General features: G+C 37.8%; 2 pseudogenes; both read left to right on the top strand.

The window, feature by feature from the left end:
* Window positions 1–19,710, top strand: part of LOC117995271 (titin-like) — a 113,709-nt pseudogene that overhangs the window by 80,346 nt on the left and 13,653 nt on the right.
* Window positions 7,816–13,645, top strand: LOC138404536 (titin-like; annotated as a pseudogene).

Here is a 19,710-nt window from a genome sequence, read left to right as displayed (position 1 = left end):
CAATTTGGAATTTGTGTACAACCGTATATTTAGGTCCACTATAGTGATTGTAGAAACTACGAGTACTTCCACTTGGCCCAGCCTGTATCGTAATCAATCAAATAAAATCGATTCACTGTCCCCAATTTGAATGTAAATCCGTTTCATTCCATTTATTTGATTAATTTCTAAATAGTCTTATTTTGGTGTATAAGTCCCGCAAATTGATAATGCGTGTGGCTGCAATTAGTGACGTCAGCACTAGACTGAAGTTTCGAGCTGATGGTATATTTTTATTTCGGTTGACGGCAAAATGACGTCATTTCGATGTTAATGAGACATGGTTCCAGCGCAATAGCAATTTGCGGAACTTATACCTAATATAATAAAATAATTAACTATTGACCTAGATGCTGTCCGCGACTTCGTCAGCGTAGATTTAGATTTTGAAAACCTCGTGAGGATTCTTTGATTCCCTGAGATCAAAAGTAGCCTATTTCATGTTTTAAAAGTTTAATAAATGGGGAAAAAATTATTTACTGTCATTATTAGCTTGCAATTTGGAAGGTAGGTTTCTCTTCATGGGCTGATGCATCACCTAAGAAAAGATTTTACCGAACTCTGTCTCTAAAAGAAACTCTTATGCTGAGACTAAAATATGAGTGAGTAAGTGAGTATGAGTGAGTGAGTACATTTACAGCGGAAACATTTCTGAATCTCATGCGAAATTAGAAATTGTACTCGGACGAAGTCGTAGGTAACTGCTTGTGTAATATAATAATGTACCTACTCAGAATAAAATGAAAAATATCTTTTAACTTGGTACCAATATAACATTAAATAAATCCTACATTTAACCTATTCCTAATACTCTGCATTCGTCTCACTCTCCCGAAGTTTAGTTTTCTGAGAGTTTATTTCTACGGTTTACTGCGTGTGAATTGCACACGTCATGTATTTTGTCATATATCTGTTTGCCTGTTGTCATCCGATTTAAAGTAATTATTGCTACCCATAAACATTTGTAGCAACAGAGGATTTACATTTTGTGGATTCGCCACTTAAATAACCCGAACCTCGGTTCTCGTGCTCATCTTATTATCTCGCGACCAATACTTGATTGTGTAAAAAATCTCCCTGTTCACCTATCACGTTGAAATTACTGGATGGATTCAATGAATCTTTTCATACTTATAGCAATTATTTACTTTTTTATCCCGAAAAGCTTCTAACTTGATAACCATGATAATATAGAACTTATATTATTATATAGAACCACATAACCAATAACATAATTACTTATAATATAATTATAATATACATCTTCATAAATCAGTAACAGGTTCGATTTCGGCAAAAAAATTGGTTTATAAACTTGATAATGCAATTCTATATTCATTTCGCGAATAATGTTTATAATATTGTACCTACCTATTGTTAGCAATTCGCTGAAGGTATGGACTAAATAGTCATAAATTAATATATCTCTTAACAAAAGATTTGAGGTCTGCTTCACAACCGCCAAAAACTAAATCTAATAAACAAATTTGACGTTTTGGTAAGTTTTTAATGAGAATCTGTCAAGATATCTCATTTATTCGTCAGATGAAGTTTATTTGGCGTTTGTAAAACAGGCCCTTAGTAAATACAGCTTTTCATTGGAACCACCCATTGCATTGCTCAGGACTAAATACACTTGATGACGCTACTTACTTGAATATTGCATTGCGGTGCGTCTCCTAATAATAATATGCTTTGGCGCAAATTTCTAATGTGCTGCGCTTCAAACCACAGTCGCTGTAAAGTTCCCGAGCCAAGACAGAGATTATTTAAATTGTTATTTTTGACTTGTAAACTTTTCTATTTACATGGATGGAATGAAAATAAAATTAACTAACTTAACATTATTACGCACATATTTTTGAAACATAAAATATAAAATATAGACCAAATCGAAACTGTAAAGATCTAAAAAGATAAAACAACAATGAATTTACTTTCAGAAGAAGAACGTCTTCATTCCATTTCACCTAAATCATCAGATATAGAGGAATCTGAAGAGATAGTAACCAAGTTTATGCAAGCTCCTGGACAAAGTGAACCTGTGCAAATTAAAACTAAAAGAACCATATTAAGGAAAAAGAAAAGAACGACAGGTCATGACGGTGACATTGTAATAGAGGAAACCATTGACGATGAAGTCGATATCAAACCTAAAATTGATTTGAGCCATGAAGTCCAAATAGAAGAATACGAAGGGGACGACATGTCAAACAATGAAATTTCAGATAGAAGCATGGTTGAACTACCAGATGAACATCTGCATATACCTAAGATGCTAACTGGAGTATGCATTGAAGAAATGTTGGAGGATGAAATAAAACCTGATGAAGTGAGAGCAACTGAAAGAAAAACTAAAACTGGCGAAACAAGGAAAGTGAAAACCACCAAAAGAGAAATAAAGAAAGGTAAAGGTAAAATGGAAGAAGTTACTGAAAAAATAACTGTTGAGAGGGACGGCGAAGAACCAATCACAACTGTTACGGTCACAGAGGATACGGTACCTGACGAAGATGAAGATAAACCAATCGAGATCGTTGAGCTTCCAGAGGAAACTACCGTCGAAGAATCTGTGACACCCGAAGGTAAGCAAAGAATCAAAAAGATCACTAAACGTGCTATAACAGAAGTGACACAAATAATAACAGAACAAGAAGACGACAAGACACCTGTCGTCACAGTACACACCACACAAGAATCCACTGACGAGACACTCACACCTTTCGAAGACACAGTTATACCTGAGAACGCAAAGGTGATTGCAGAACTACCTGAGGAAGTCAAAGTTACTGTTGTTAAAACTAAAACTGGAGATACAAAGAAGGTGAAAACAACAAAACGAGTAATCAAGAAAGACAAGGGTGAAAAGAAGGAAGTTACTGAGATAGTAACTGTTGAAAAGGACGGCGAAGAACCAATCACCACTGTTACGGTCAGAGAGGATACGGTACCAGACGAAGATGAAGACAAACCAGTTGAAATCGTTGAGCTTCCGGAGGAAACTACTTTCGAAGAAACTGAGACTCCCGAAGGTAAGACAAAAGTTAAGAAAATTACTAGGCGTACAATTAAGAAATTAGGTCCTAAAAAGGAAACTACACAAATTATTACTGAACAAGAAGACGACAAGACACCTGTCGTCACAGTACACACCACACAAGAATCCACTGACGAGACACTCACACCTTTCGAAGACACAGTTATACCTGAGAACGCAAAGGTGATTGCAGAACTACCTGAGGAAGTTAAAGTTACTGTTGTTAAAACTAAAACTGGAGAAACAAAGAAGGTGAAAACCACTAAACGAGTAATTAAGAAAGATAAAGGTAAAAAGAAGGAAGTTACTGAGATAGTAACTGTTGAAAAGGACGGCGAAGAACCAATCACAACTGTTACGGTCACAGAGGATACGGTACCTGACGAAGAAGAAGAAGATAAACCAGTTGAAATCGTTGAGCTTCCGGAGGAAACTACTTTTGAAGAAACTGAGACTCCCGAAGGTAAGACAAAAGTTAAGAAAATTACTAGGCGTACAATTAAGAAATTAGGTCCTAAAAAGGAAACAACAGAAATAATAACTGAACAAGAAGACGACAAGACACCTGTCGTCACAGTACACACCACACAAGAATCCACTGACGAGACACTCACACCTTTCGAAGACACAGTTATACCTGAGAACGCAAAGGTGATTGCAGAACTACCTGAGGAAGTCAAAGTTACTGTTGTTAAAACTAAAACTGGAGAAACAAAGAAGGTGAAAACAACAAAACGAGTAATCAAGAAAGACAAGGGTGAAAAGAAGGAAGTTACTGAGATAGTAACTGTTGAAAAGGAAGGTGAAGAACCAATCACCACTGTTACAGTCAGAGAGGATACGGTACCAGACGAAGCTGAAGACAAACCGGTTGAGATCGTTGAGCTTCCAGAGGAAACTACTTTCGAAGAAACTGAGACTCCCGAAGGTAAGACAAAAGTTAAGAAAATTACTAGGCGTACAATTAAGAAATTAGGTCCTAAAAAGGAAACTACAGAAATAATAACTGAACAAGAAGACGACAAGACACCTGTCGTCACAGTACACACCACACAAGAATCCACTGACGAGACACTCACACCTTTCGAAGACACAGTTATACCTGAGAACGCAAAGGTGATTGCAGAACTACCTGAGGAAGTCAAAGTTACTGTTGTTAAAACTAAAACTGGAGATACAAAGAAGGTGAAAACAACAAAACGAGTAATCAAGAAAGACAAGGGTGAAAAGAAGGAAGTTACTGAGATAGTAACTGTTGAAAAGGACGGCGAAGAACCAATCACAACTGTTACGGTCACAGAGGATACGGTACCTGACGAAGAAGAAGAAGATAAACCAGTTGAAATCGTTGAGCTTCCGGAGGAAACTACTTTTGAAGAAACTGAGACTCCCGAAGGTAAGACAAAAGTAAGAAGAATTACTAGGCGTACAATTAAGAAATTAGTCCTAAAAAGGAAAACAACACAAATTATTACTGAACAAGAAGTCGACAAGGACCCTTTCGTCACAGTACACACCACACAAGAATCCACTGACGGAACCTTCACACCTTCGAAGACACAGTATACCTGAGAACGCACAGGTGATTGCAGAACTACCTGAGGAAGTTAAAGTTACTGTTGTTGAAACTAAAACTGGAGAAACAAAGAAGGTGAAAACCACTAAACGAGTCATTAAGAAAGACAAGGGTAAAAAGAAGGAAGTTACTGAGATAGTTACTGTTGAAAAGGACGGCGAAGAACCAATCACCACTGTCACTGTCAGAGAGGATACGGTAACAGATGAAGTCGAAGAGGTACCAGTTGAAATCGTCGAATTCCCGGAGGAAACTACTTTTGAAGAAACTGAGACTCCCGAAGGTAAGCCAAAAGTTAAGAAAATTACTAGGCGTACAATTAAGAAATTAGGTCCTAAAAAGGAAACTACACAAATTATTACTGAACAAGAAGACGACAAGACACCTGTCGTCACAGTACACACCACACAAGAATCCACTGACGAGACACTCACACCTTTCGAAGACACAGTTATACCTGAGAACGCACAGGTGATTGCAGAACTACCTGAGGAAGTTAAAGTGACTGTTGTTAAAACTAAAACTGGAGAAACAAAGAAGGTGAAAACCACTAAACGAGTAATTAAGAAAGACAAGGGTAAAAAGAAGGAAGTTACTGAGATAGTAACTGTTGAAAAGGACGGCGAAGAACCAATCACCACTGTTACGGTCAGAGAGGATACGGTACCTGACGAAGAAGAAGAAGACAAACCAGTTGAAATCGTTGAGCTTCCGGAGGAAACTACTTTTGAAGAAACTGAGACTCCCGAAGGTAAGCCAAAAGTTAAGAAAATTACTAGGCGTACAATTAAGAAATTAGGTCCTAAAAAGGAAACTACACAAATAATTACTGAACAAGAAGACGACAAGACACCTGTCGTCACAGTACACACCACACAAGAATCCACTGACGAGACACTCACACCTTTCGAAGACACAGTTATACCTGAGAACGCACAGGTGATTGCAGAACTACCTGAGGAAGTCAAAGTTACTGTTGTTAAAACTAAAACTGGAGAAACAAAGAAGGTGAAAACCACTAAACGAGTAATTAAAAAAAGACAAGGGTAAAAAGAAGGAAGTTACTGAGATAGTAACTGTTGAAAAGGACGGCGAAGAACCAATCACAACTGTTACGGTCAGAGAGGATACGGTACCTGACGAAGTCGAAGAAGATAAACCAGTTGAAATCGTTGAGCTTCCGGAGGAAACTACTTTTGAAGAAACTGAGACTCCCGAAGGTAAGACAAAAGTTAAGAAAATTACTAGGCGTACAATTAAGAAATTAGGTCCTAAAAAGGAAACTACACAAATTATTACTGAACAAGAAGACGACAAGACACCTGTCGTCACAGTACACACCACACAAGAATCCACTGACGAGACACTCACACCTTTCGAAGACACAGTTATACCTGAGAACGCACAGGTGATTGCAGAACTACCTGAGGAAGTCAAAGTTACTGTTGTTAAAACTAAAACTGGAGAAACAAAGAAGGTGAAAACCACTAAACGAGTAATTAAAAAAGACAAGGGTAAAAAGAAGGAAGTTACTGAGATAGTAACTGTTGAAAAGGACGGCGAAGAACCAATCACCACTGTCACGGTCAGAGAGGATACGGTAACAGACGAAGCTGAAGACAAACCGGTTGAGATCGTTGAGCTTCCAGAGGAAACTACTTTTCGAAGAAACTGAGACTCCCGAAGGTAAGCCAAAAGTTAAGAAAATTACTAGGCGTACAATTAAGAAATTAGGTCCTAAAAAGGAAACAACAGAAATAATAACTGAACAAGAAGACGACAAGACACCTGTCGTCACAGTACACACCACACAAGAATCCACTGACGAGACACTCACACCTTTCGAAGACACAGTTATACCTGAGAACGCAAAGGTGATTGCAGAACTACCTGAGGAAGTCAAAGTTACTGTTGTTAAAACTAAAACTGGAGAAACAAAGAAGGTGAAAACAACAAAACGAGTAATCAAGAAAGACAAGGGTAAAAAGAAGGAAGTTACTGAGATAGTAACTGTTGAAAAGGACGGCGAAGAACCAATCACCACTGTTACAGTCAGAGAGGATACGATACCAGACGAAGCTGAAGACAAACCGGTTGAGATCGTTGAGCTTCCAGAGGAAACTACTTTCGAAGAAACTGAGACTCCCGAAGGTAAGACAAAAGTTAAGAAAATTACTAGGCGTACAATTAAGAAATTAGGTCCTAAAAAGGAAACTACACAAATTATTACTGAACAAGAAGACGACAAGACACCTGTCGTCACAGTACACACCACACAAGAATCCACTGACGAGACACTCACACCTTTCGAAGACACAGTTATACCTGAGAACGCAAAGGTGATTGCAGAACTACCTGAGGAAGTTAAAGTTACTGTTGTTAAAACTAAAACTGGAGAAACAAAGAAGGTGAAAACCACTAAACGAGTAATTAAGAAAGACAAGGGTAAAAAGAAGGAAGTTACTGAGATAGTAACTGTTGAAAAGGACGGCGAAGAACCAATCACAACTGTTACGGTCACAGAGGATACGGTACCTGACGAACAAGAAGAAGATAAACCAGTTGAAATCGTTGAGCTTCCGGAGGAAACTACTTTTGAAGAAACTGAGACTCCCGAAGGTAAGCCAAAAGTTAAGAAAATTACTAGGCGTACAATTAAGAAATTAGGTCCTAACAAGGAAACTACACAAATTATTACTGAACAAGAAGACGACAAGACACTGTCGTCACAGTACACACCACACAAGAATCACTGACGAGACACTCACACCTTCGAAGACTACAGTGCTACCTGAGAACGCACAGGTGATGCAGAACTACCTGAGGAAGTTAAAGTGACTGTTGTTAAAACTAAAACTGGAGAAACAAAGAAGGTGAAAACGACTAAACGAGTAATTAAAAAAGACAAGGGTAAAAAGAAGGAAGTCACCGAGATAGTTACTGTTCAAAAGGACGGCGAAGAACCAATCAACACTGTCACGGTCAGAGAGGATACGGTAACAGGCGAAGTCGAAGAGGTACCAGTTGAAATCGTCGAGCTTCCGGAGGAAATTACTTTTGAAGAAACTCAGACTCCCGAAGGTAAGCCAAAAGTTAAGAAAATTACTAGGCGTACAATTAAGAAATAGGTCAAAAAGGAAACATACACAATTATTACTGAACAAGAAGACGACAAGCACCCGTCGTCACAGTACACACCACACAAGAACCCACTGACGAAACACTCACACCTTTCGAAGACACAGTTATACCTGAGAACGCACAGGTGATTGCAGAACTACCTGAGGAAGTTAAAGTGACTGTTGTTAAAACTAAAACTGGAGAAACAAAGAAGGTGAAAACCACTAAACGAGTAATTAAGAAAGACAAGGGTAAAAAGAAGGAAGTTACTGAGATAGTAACTGTTGAAAAGGACGGCGAAGAACCAATCACAACAGTTACGGTCACAGAGGATACGGTACCTGACGAAGAAGAAGAAGACAAACCAGTTGAAATCGTTGAGCTTCCGGAGGAAACTACTTTTGAAGAAACTGAGACTCCCGAAGGTAAGCCAAAAGTTAAGAAAATTACTAGGCGTACAATTAAGAAATTAGGTCCTAAAAAGGAAACTACACAAATTATTACTGAACAAGAAGACGACAAGACACCTGTCGTCACAGTACACACCACACAAGAATCCACTGACGAGACACTCACACCTTTCGAAGACACAGTTATACCTGAGAACGCAAAGGTGATTGCAGAACTACCTGAGGAAGTCAAAGTTACTGTTGTTAAAACTAAAACTGGAGAAACAAAGAAGGTGAAAACAACAAAACGAGTAATCAAGAAAGACAAAGGTAAAAAGAAGGAAGTTACTGAGATAGTTACTGTTGAAAAGGACGGCGAAGAACCAATCACCACTGTCACGGTCAGAGAGGATACGGTACCAGATGAAGTCGAAGACAAACCGGTTGAAATCATCGAGCTTCCAGAGGAAACTACTTTTGAAGAAACTGAGACTCCCGAAGGTAAGACAAAAGTTAAGAAAATTACTAGGCGTACAATTAAGAAATTAGGTCCTAAAAAGGAAACTACACAAATTATTACTGAACAAGAAGACGACAAGACACCTGTCGTCACAGTACACACCACACAAGAATCCACTGACGAAACACTCACACCTTTCGAAGACACAGTTATACCTGAGAACGCACAGGTGATTGCAGAACCCTGAGGAAGTCAAAGTTACTGAAGTCAAAAGCGAAACTGGTGAAATAAAAAAGGTTAAAACTACCAAACGAGTAATTAAGAAAGATAAAGGTAAAAAGAAGGAAGTTACTGAGATAGTAACTGTTGAAAAGGAAGGTGAAGAACCAATCACCACTGTTACAGTCAGAGAGGATACGGTACCAGACGAAGCTGAAGACAAACCGGTTGAGATCGTTGAGCTTCCAGAGGAGACTACTTTTGAAGAAATCGTGACTCCCGAAGGTAAGCCAAAAGTTAAGAAAATTACTAAGCGTACCATCAAAAAGTTAGGTCCGCAAAAAGAAACAACACACATTATCACTGAACGAGAAGACGACAAGACACCTGTCGTCACAGTACACACCACACAAGAACTCATTGACGAAACACTTACACCTTACGAGGACACAACTTTACCTGAAAACGCCACGGTTATTGAAGAGAACCCTGAGGAAGTCAAAGTTACTGAAGTCAAAAGCGAAACTGGTGAAATAAAAAAGGTTAAAACTACCAAACGAGTAATTAAGAAAGATAAAGGTAAAAAGAAGGAAGTTACTGTAATAGTAACTGTTGAAAAGGAAGGTGAAGAACCAATCACCACTGTTACAGTCAGAGAGGATACGGTACCAGACGAAGCTGAAGACAGACCGGTTGAGATCGTTGAGCTTCCAGAGGAGACTACTTTTGAAGAAATCGTGACTTGCGAAGGTAAGCCAAAAGTTAAGAAAATTACTAAGCGTACCATCAAAAAGTTAGGTCCTCAAAAGGAAACAACACACATAATCACTGAACAAGAAGACGACAAGACACCTGTCGTCACAGTACACACCACACAAGAACTCATGGACGAAACACTTACACTTTACGAGGATATAACTTTACCTGAAAACGCCAAGGTTATTAAAGAAAAACCTGAGGAAGTCAAAGTAACTGAAGTCAAAAGCAAAACCGGTGAAATAAAAAAGGTTAAAACAACCAAACGAGTCATTAAGAAAGACAAGGGTAAAAAGAAAGAAGTTACTGAGATAGTTACTGTTGAAAAGGACGGCGAAGAACCAATCACCACTGTCACGGTCAGAGAGGATACGGTAACAGATGAAGTCGAAGAGGTACCAGTTGAAATCGTCGAGCTTCCGGAGGAAATTACTTTTGAAGAAACTCAGACTCCCGAAGGTAAGCCAAAAGTTAAGAAAATTACTAGGCGTACAATTAAGAAATTAGGTCCTAAAAAGGAAACTACACAAATTATTACTGAACAAGAAGACGACAAGGCACCCGTCGTCACAGTACACACCACACAAGAATTCACTGACGAAACACTTACACCTTTCGAAAACACAGTCATACCTGAGAACGCACAGGTGATTGCAGAACTACCTGAGGAAGTTAAAGTTACTGTTGTTGAAACTGAAACTGGAGAAACAAAGAAGGTGAAAACCACTAAACGAGTAATTAAAAAAGACAAGGGTAAAAAGAAGGAAGTTACTGAGATAGTAACTGTTGAAAAGGACGGTGAAGAACCAATCACAACTGTTACGGTCACAGAGGATACGGTACCTGACGAAGAAGAAGAACAAAACCAGTTGAAATCGTCGAGCTTCCGGAGGAAACTACTTTTGAAGAAACTGAGACTCCCGAAGGTAAGCCAAAAGTTAAGAAAATTACTAGCGTACATTAAGAAATTAGGTCCTAAAAAGGAAACACACAAATTATTACTGAACAAGAAGACGACATGACACCTGTCGTCACAGTACACACCACACAAGAATTCACTGACGAAACACTTACACCTTCGAGACACAGTATACCTGAGAACGCACAGGTGATTGCAGAACTACCTGAGGAAGTTAAAGTTACTGTTTTTGAAACTGAAACTGGAGAAACAAAGAAGGTGAAAACCACTAAACGAGTAATTAAGAAAGACAAGGGTAAAAAGAAGGAAGTTACTGAGATAGTTACTGTTGAAAAGGACGGCGAAGAACCAATAACCACTGTTACAGTCAGAGAGGATACGGTACCAGACGAAGCTGAAGACAAACCGGTTGAGATTGTTGAGCTTCCAGAGGAAACTACTTTTGAAGAAACTGAGACTCCCGAAGGTAAGACAAAAGTTAAGAAAATTACTAGGCGTACAATTAAGAAATTAGGTCCTAAAAAGGAAACAACAGAAATTATTACCGAACAAGAAGACGACAAGACACCTGTCGTCACAGTACACACCTCACAAGAATCCAACCACGAAACACCTTCACCTTTCGAAGACACAGTTATACCTGAGAACGCACAGGTGATTACAGAACTACCTGAGGAAGTTAAAGTGACTGTTGTTAAGACTAAAACTGGAGAAACAAAGAAGGTGAAAACAACTAAACGAGTAATCAAGAAAGACAAAGGTAAAAAGAAGGAAGTTACTGAGATAGTTACTGTTGAAAAGGAAGGTGAAGAACCAACAACCACTGTTACAGTCAGAGAGGATACGGTACCAGACGAAGCTGAAGACAGACCGGTTGAGATCGTTGAGCTTCCAGAGGAGACTACTTTTGAAGAAATCGAGACTCCTGAAGGTAAGCCAAAAGTTAAGAAAATTACTAAGCGTACCATCAAAAAGTTAGGTCCTCAAAAGGAAACAACACACATTATCACTGAACAAGAAGACGACAAGACACCTGTCGTCACAGTACACACCACACAAGAACTCATGGACGAAACACTTACACCTTACGAGGACATAACTTTACCTGAAAACGCCACGGTTATTGAAGAAAACCCTGAGGAAGTCAAAGTTACTGAAGTGAAAAGCGAAACTGGTGAGATAATCACTAAACGATTATTCAAGATAGTTAAAGTTAACAAGAAAGAAGATGCTAAAATAATGACTACTGCAAAGGACGATGAAGAACCAATTAGCACTGTAACGGTTAGAGAGGAGACGATATCAGACAAAGCCAGGGATAAACCGTTTGAAATGGTCGAGCATCCGGAGGAGACTACCATTGAAGAAATCGCGACTTCTGAAGGTAAGCCAAAAGTCAAGAAAACTACTATACGTTTTATCAAAAAGGTAGGTCCTAAAAAAGAAACTACACAAATTACCACTGAAGAAAGAGACTACAAGACGCCTGTCATCACAGTAGACACAAGACAAGAAGTCACTGATGGAAACGGACCTAAGAACGAATTTACTAAGATCATTGCTGCAGAAAATGTCGGTATAAACCCAGATACAGCTATTATGGTCAAAGAAGATGTGGTGCTACACGTAGACACCGTTACGTTTCGCCGTAGTAATAAACCGTTTGAGGTTGTAGAGGTTCCGAAGAAAACTAGAAAAATGGAGACTGGTAATGGTAAGTCAAAAACAAAAACTACTAAGGTCACAGTAATTAAAATTGGTCCTGAAAAGGAAAGCACACAAACTTTCACTGAACACTATAAAACACCCAACGTCAAATTACACACTACATATACAACACACAGGTACAATTCTCACATCCCATAGACAAGATGATACACTAATAGTTTTAATGCAACCAAAGGAAGACAAACTAGTTAAGACTCTCGTTTTTCCGGACGAGGCTACTGTCGAAGAAATAGAGGCTCAAGAAGGTAAGTCAATAGAAAAAATTACTAAGGTCACCATTAACAAATTAGGTTTTAAAATGGAAGGTACTTAATTTCGTACCCAACAAGATGACATCAAAACACCTTTTATCATAGTGCACACTACGCAAAAACATACACACCCTTGTATACTTACACCTCTAAAGAAGTTATATTATATGTACACACTATTAAAAAAAAACCAGTACTTAGCAACCATAATATTGCCATATTATCAATGGCAAAGTTGCGAGTCTGCCATTTAAATATAAACGGCAGATTCGCAACTATACCGTGGATGTGGCAATATTATGTTTGTTAAAAGTGTTTAAGTGCGGAAACCAGCCCAGAGTGAAAAAGAAGAAGATTATGTTTGTTACCCTGTAGACATACTTGTACCGTAGATTCATGTATTTTGAAAGGAATAATTTTTGAGCTAACCAAAAATTAGTATGATTGACTTTTCGGACAAAATTGCTGCCAATTTCCTATCTTTAAGGAAAGTAATATAGTCAATACAGGTACTTAACTGAAATAATATTCAAAAAGAGCTAAACCAAAACATTACAATAACCTTAATCAAACTGATTGCTCGTATCAGTATTCCTTTTTTGCATAATGTAAATTTTTCTACATGTCTCTTTAATAATACAGAATATTTGCTAGTTGTGTATGTTACATAGCTAAAAAGTATCTCTAACTTTAAATGAGTGCGCAGTAAATGTCTGGAATTAATAATATTCTTTAGTCAATGATTAAAAACGTCGGTCTTTGGCTAGTTATACCTATTCTCCGATCAGAAATATAAACACTACACAGCCAATTATTATAATTTGGTGCTAAGAAGAAAAAAGTGTTTTAATTGCATTATTTTCTGAAATGGGATAAATTATTTGTTTATATCATTTGAAATAAAACTATTGTACTCTTAGGAGTTGAATAAATACAAATTTAAGTACGCAAAAACTGTTTAGACATTATAGTTTACACATAGAGACACAGTTTACAGAACAATAATAAGTTTGTTTTTTCCTTATTATTCAGTTTTATTTTGTGCCAATTGTCGAAAAGATGTTTTATCCTGGCTGTTAAAGGCTGTTTACTAAGGCTGTTCCAGCCTTAAATTATTGTAAATCTTTTTTTTGTTCACAGGAAGACGTTAATTACCAAGTTTTTTTTCCTTTTTTAGTATTTTCACTATTAAATCCTTAAATTAACATGATCGTTTTTCACGAGCTTATTAATTTCATCAATATTTATTTATAATTTTTGCAGGTCTATATGGTGGGTTTCTATCAATATTGATTAGTGTATCCGGTAAGTGAGAATCTTACAGTCCATAGAATTTATTTTTAGTTTTTCTTTTCTTTTTACAGGTCCAGCTGCTGAAGAAGAAGTTATAGCACCAGAACAAAAGAAATATGAAGTCAAAGAAAAAGTTCCAGAAGAAATTCAACAAAATCAAAAAATTGGCAAACCAAAAAAACCTTTAAAACTTCAAAAGATGGAGCATGTTTCACTTGAACCAAGTGAGGCTCAGTTTCCGAAAGAAACAGAGCAGCCACAGTTTGCTAAAATGAAACTGAAAAAACCTGATATAAAGCCGAAGAAGGAGCTAACTTCAACTGTTTTGCCTAAGTTTCAATTGAAAAGTAGAATTAAGTTTATTACTGATTGGCCACCGAAAGATTTAAAACCTATTATTACGTTCCTTAAAAGTGTGAGACAAAACGGGGAGTTATCTAGAAATATCAAGGAAGCTGCAAAACTGAAAAAGAAGAAGGTGATTGTCCCTGAAATTCCTGACTTGCCGAGTGTAGAGTTAGAAAAGCCAGATTTAGTAGATTATACTAAAGAAGACGCCAAATTGTACTCCAAAGAACATCCTACAGACACTCTTCCTTTAGAGGAATTTGTTGATGAAAAAGAAGTAAAATCTAAAGTAAATGATAAGGAAAGACAATCTTCTGAAATATCTTCAGCTGAACCTGTTATTAAGAAAAAGCCTAAACTTAAACCGATGACCATCGAAGAAAAAGTTATACAACCAAACATACCTCAATTCGCTGAGCCACAATTTAAAAAAATACAACTGAAGAAGGCGGTTGTAAAGTCAAAACCAGAAAGTTCAATTGTGAAAATACCCAAAATTCAACTCAAAAGCCGGATAAAATATATACGTGATTGGCCTCCAGAAATCATCAAACCTAACATATCATTTTTAGGAGGTGTTCGACAAAATGGAATTCTTTCAAGAAACATTAAGGAAGCTGCTAAAATAAAGAAAACGGTTTTTAAACAACCTATCCTTCCAGAAGTAGAAAAAACAGAATTGGAAAAACCCATGTTTACTCAAGATGATATTATAGGAACAAAGAATAAAATACCGGAAAAGAATGTAGAAGAGTTACTTAAAGTTAATGATGTTAAAGAAGATGAACCTGAACAGTTTACTATAACACATCGACGTCCAAGTGTAAAGAAGATTGAAGAAATTGTTGACGAAGTTACTATCAAAAAGAAACTGAAACCTGTTCGCAAATCTTCAGTTACACTTCCAGAGATTACGGAGCCTGAAGAAGTCACTTTTAGACCTAAAATTACAAAAACAAAAGAAGAAGTTGAACAAGAGTTTAATATTCATTTAGATTCGTATGAAGAAGAGGAAATATCAATGTCAAGCAAAGTTAAATTAAAACCACAAAGACAACCAACATTTAATGAAGAAGGAAATGAAGTATCTATCAAAGTATATGAAGAAACAGAAAGTGAAGACAATGTTGTAGAAATAATAGACAGTGATGGTGAAAAAGAAGAGAGTACCAATATTATCATGCCATTGAAAAAGTCTGTTAAGCCCGTGGTGGATGTTGGTGAAGAAATCACTTCCAGTGTAATGATGTCCAAGCCAAAATCTACTCGTATCGAACACGAATTTACTGAAGATGTTACTTTTGAATTGGGAAGTAAAGACAAATACGTCACAGATGATCAAGATATAACGTTTGAAGTTAAAAAACAGAAGGATGAATTTAGGTCTGAAGAATTATCATTATCTAGTAAAATTAAATTAGCTTCCAAAAAGAAAATGACCATGGACGAGGCTGGGGACGAAACATCAATACGATTAGAACAAGAAGTTGAGGAAGATGGACAAGTAGAAGAAGTCATTTTCAGTGATGGTGAATCTGAAGAAAGGGTGGAGATGGTTATTAAGAGAAAACCTAAAAAAGCCCCTTACGAGGTTAGCGAAGTTGAAGAACTTAGTGTCGAGTTTAAACCGAAAAAGATTGGTATAGATTCTTTCGAAGAGGAGCAACTGACTATCTCAACGAAGCGCGTGCCCAAGAAGCCCTCGCGAATTCAAGGTTAAAGTTGTTATTATTATGACGTTACATTTGGAACTAAATTTCATTAAAAATATTTAAATAAAAAACATAGTTCCGCATGGAACGCGTTTCCGCATTTGAACTCGCACGCATTATCTACGAATATACGGTAGTAGTAGTAAGGTAGTATATAGGTACGGTAATTGCTAGAAATGAATAGAAATAAAATATGCTTTATGGCACCATCATAAAAAAGGAATAAAAGTAAAACAAGCTTGCATCGCTTACTTTGATACAGGCTACTTTTAATTCCGAAACATCGATTAGTTCCCTTGGGATTAAAAACTAAACTAGTTTCACACGGACGAAGGCGCAGGCAATGCAGGCATCATCTAATATGGTCATAATTCTGACAAACTAGATGATACCCGCGACCTCGTCCGCGTGGATATAAAAGTAGCCTATGTGTTAAATAAGGGTATAAACTATCTCCATTCCAACATTAGCCCTATCCGTCACACACACACGTACAAACTTTCTCCTTTATAATATTAGTGTGATTCAACTCGTATCTTCTGTTTGCAGAAGCCGAAGCGTCTATGAACTTATCTAAAGAACAAGAATTCCCAGGTACGTTCAGGAATATTTAAAAGTTGTTCTATAGTAGGGCCATCACGAACGTGCGAACTGGGTCATAAATCATTTTTATCAGACCTGTTGCTCGCACTTACAGGCCTTATGGAAATGGAAACTGTAGCTCTGGTGTTGTGTGTAACTGTAAAAAATGATTTATCCATAGTCGATAATAGGTTATAAAGAGTGAGGGAAAACAATGCAAAATTAAGTACCAGCTACCTGCGTCCGGGCGGCATCTCTTTATCGATAACGACTTCTGCGGATTTATGATCCGTTCGCACGTTCCTAATAGCCTAAGTAGTATAGAGTAAGGTGGGTCTACCGAATAATATATGATAGTTCAAAATGCATTATATAATAATGTGTATATAATAATATATCATTATACATAGTTCTAACGAGTGATCAGTGGATTGATTCGCTAATTCAGTGATCATCACTGAATGAAAGCCATCAAGCTCATTAAACACATTTATTTTTAACTAGATGATGCCCGCGACTTCGTCCGCGTAGATTTAGGTTTTTAAAAGTCCTGTGGGAACTCTTCAATTTTCCGGGATAAAATAGCCTATGTCCTTCCCCGGGATGCAAGCTATCTCTGTACCAAATTTCGTCAAAATCGGTTGATCGGTTGAGCCGTAAAAACCTAGCAGACAGACAGACAGACACACTTTCGCATTTATAATATTAGTATGGAAGTATGGATCTATTGACGGTTCGATCCGTAATATTATTTAAAATCTACCGGTATAAATGCGCCTTACTAAAGGCTACTTTAGGCTCTACGTTAGACTAAGACGTAGCGCACATCGGAGTAGAGCCGTGAACGCAACGTGTTTTTGATGATAATTCGCACTTGCTTTGAGTTAAAGGCAAATATTTTTTAAATCCAAGTGATATGCGTTCGCACTAATACATGAGTATATTATCTAGTGTATGCGAGGGTGAGGGCTGGTTGTGCTTAACACAGATCGTTAAATCTAGTAATCACAACCACTTTTGAGATCAAATATTACTAAATGCCATTTTATAGTTAAGAAAATTGTTAGATATAACCAATAACAATAACAGAGCAATGTTTTTGGAAATAAATATATTTTTTTATTTAAATTTATCAAGAGTTATGCTTATCGCTTAATTGCGAAAGAACCAAATCCGCTGGATGTATCCGCTCGTCTATTAAGGCAATGAATTCTCAGGATGTTTGTTGTATTGTGTTGCAGTGAGCCCTGCGGACGTGCGTTGCGGTGACACCGTATTCGCCGTGTACAGCTACGTCGCCGAAAGCGACGAAGCTATCAGCCTCGTGGAGGGCGAACGCCTTTACATACTAGGTGGGTAATCAATTGTTTTTAGGTCAAGTACGCTTACATACGGTAAGCTAGCTTAAGTAGTATCTTGTAGAAAATATTGCATGTTTAGAGTAAGTTAAAATTAATTATTACTAAGGAGCACCAGCACGCTAACAAACTGCTCTTTTTAAAGAATTCCTAAATTTGTATGAATTCCTTTAACTTTAAGTTATGTCCAAGAAAATTTGTATTTGTGCATTCGGTCTATTATAAAGAAGTAGTGCTGAAATTTTACACAAAGGTTGCATTTGTAGTGTTTAGTTTATATCGAAATTCCCACGGGATAAGGAATAAAGAGGATAGGATTCTTATTTTCACCGACTGGGCGGTCGCTAGTAGATCGATAAATTACACACTGTACAGGTTTAAGGTTAGAGTATGAGGATGCCGTTGGAAAATAAAACTACTTAAGTAGGTACATAAAGTTTTTATATTTTATTTACGAATATTTTTGTTGGAACAGACACGACGAATCAAGACTGGTGGTTCGTCCGCAAGCATTTGACGGAGGAGAAGGGCTGGGTCCCTGCTCAGTACCTGATGGACGAAGCCAACTACACCCTGTACCTACAGAAGAAACTCAATGAGAAAATTGATAAACTTCCTGTGTTTGAAAGTAAGCTTCTACCACTTTAAGTTATTCATTCACGAATAAAACTATAAGTCCTAAAGTAAAATAATTTGTTCAAGTTTTATAAAGCTCATGGATTCAAACAGACTTATGGCATCCTAGATGCAGGATAGGCGAGGATAAAACCTAATAAATATTCATGTTTGCTTTCCAGAACCAACTTCAGAAGAGAGGGCAATCGCTCCAATATTTGTGGAGAAATTACGACCAAAACACACCCCAGACGGTTCCACAGTACAGTTCGAATGCCAAGTGGAAGGATATCCTCGACCGCAAATAACTTGGTTCCGGCAAACGGCAATCATAAAACCGTCGCAAGACTTTCAGATGTACTACGACGATGATAACGTGGCGACACTCGTGATTAGGGAAGTGTTCCCTGAAGACGCGGGCACGTTTACTTGCGTGGCTAAAAACGCGGCTGGCTTCGCATCCAGTACCGCTGAATTGACTGTGGATGCTCCGCTTTCTGACCACGGGTCTGAACTCGCTCCATTATCGCGTAAGAGCCTTTCACGTGAATCTTCCCTCGCAGACATCCTCGAAGGAATCCCTCCAACTTTCTCCAAGCGCCCGAAAGCGCAATACGTTGACGAAGGCTCCCAAATCTTCCTAGAATGTCGCCTTGTAGCCATCCCCGAACCCGACATAGCCTGGTTCTTCAAAGGCGAGGAAGTCATTCCTGATGACAACGTTTCTGTAGCCATCGAATCCGACATGCACATGTACTGCAGTGTCTTAAAAATATCCAACGTGAAAAAGTTCCAAGAGGGAACGTACACCGTACTAGCAGTGAACAGGGAAGGGGAGGCTAGTTTGCCCATCGTACTCAAAATTAAGACGGGTGAAAAAGAAAAACCTCAGGTTATCGAGCCCTTGAAGAGTATGACTATAAGAGAAGGTGAAAGCGTCGTGCTTACCACCCAAGTAGTTGGAACACCTGAACCGAAAGTCGTGTGGTATAAGAACAATAAGCCCATTAAAGAGCCGATTAAGAAAACCGATGGCAACGTACATTCCATAACGATACTTAAACCGAAGAAAGGCAAAGATGACGGCGTGTATTCTCTTAAAGCTACTAATAGCGAAGGGAGCGCCGAGACCAGTGCAGTGATAACTATAGATGGTGGGTATTCGTTGTTGTTCTCATCCCTGTCTTGCAAGCTATTCTGTTTATTTTCTAAATTGAAATTTATTGTAGAATCAGAAAATTTGTTATCAGGTATTTAGAAGATAAAATTGATTTTGATTGAGTTTTTAAACGATTAGATTACTCGCAA

The sequence above is a fragment of the Maniola hyperantus genome, chromosome Z (assembly GCF_902806685.2).
Source record: "Maniola hyperantus chromosome Z, iAphHyp1.2, whole genome shotgun sequence".
Lineage (NCBI taxonomy): Eukaryota > Metazoa > Arthropoda > Insecta > Lepidoptera > Nymphalidae > Maniola > Maniola hyperantus.
The sequence above is the reverse complement of the archived record's forward strand: the minus strand, read 5'-3'. Positions and strand labels throughout refer to the sequence as shown.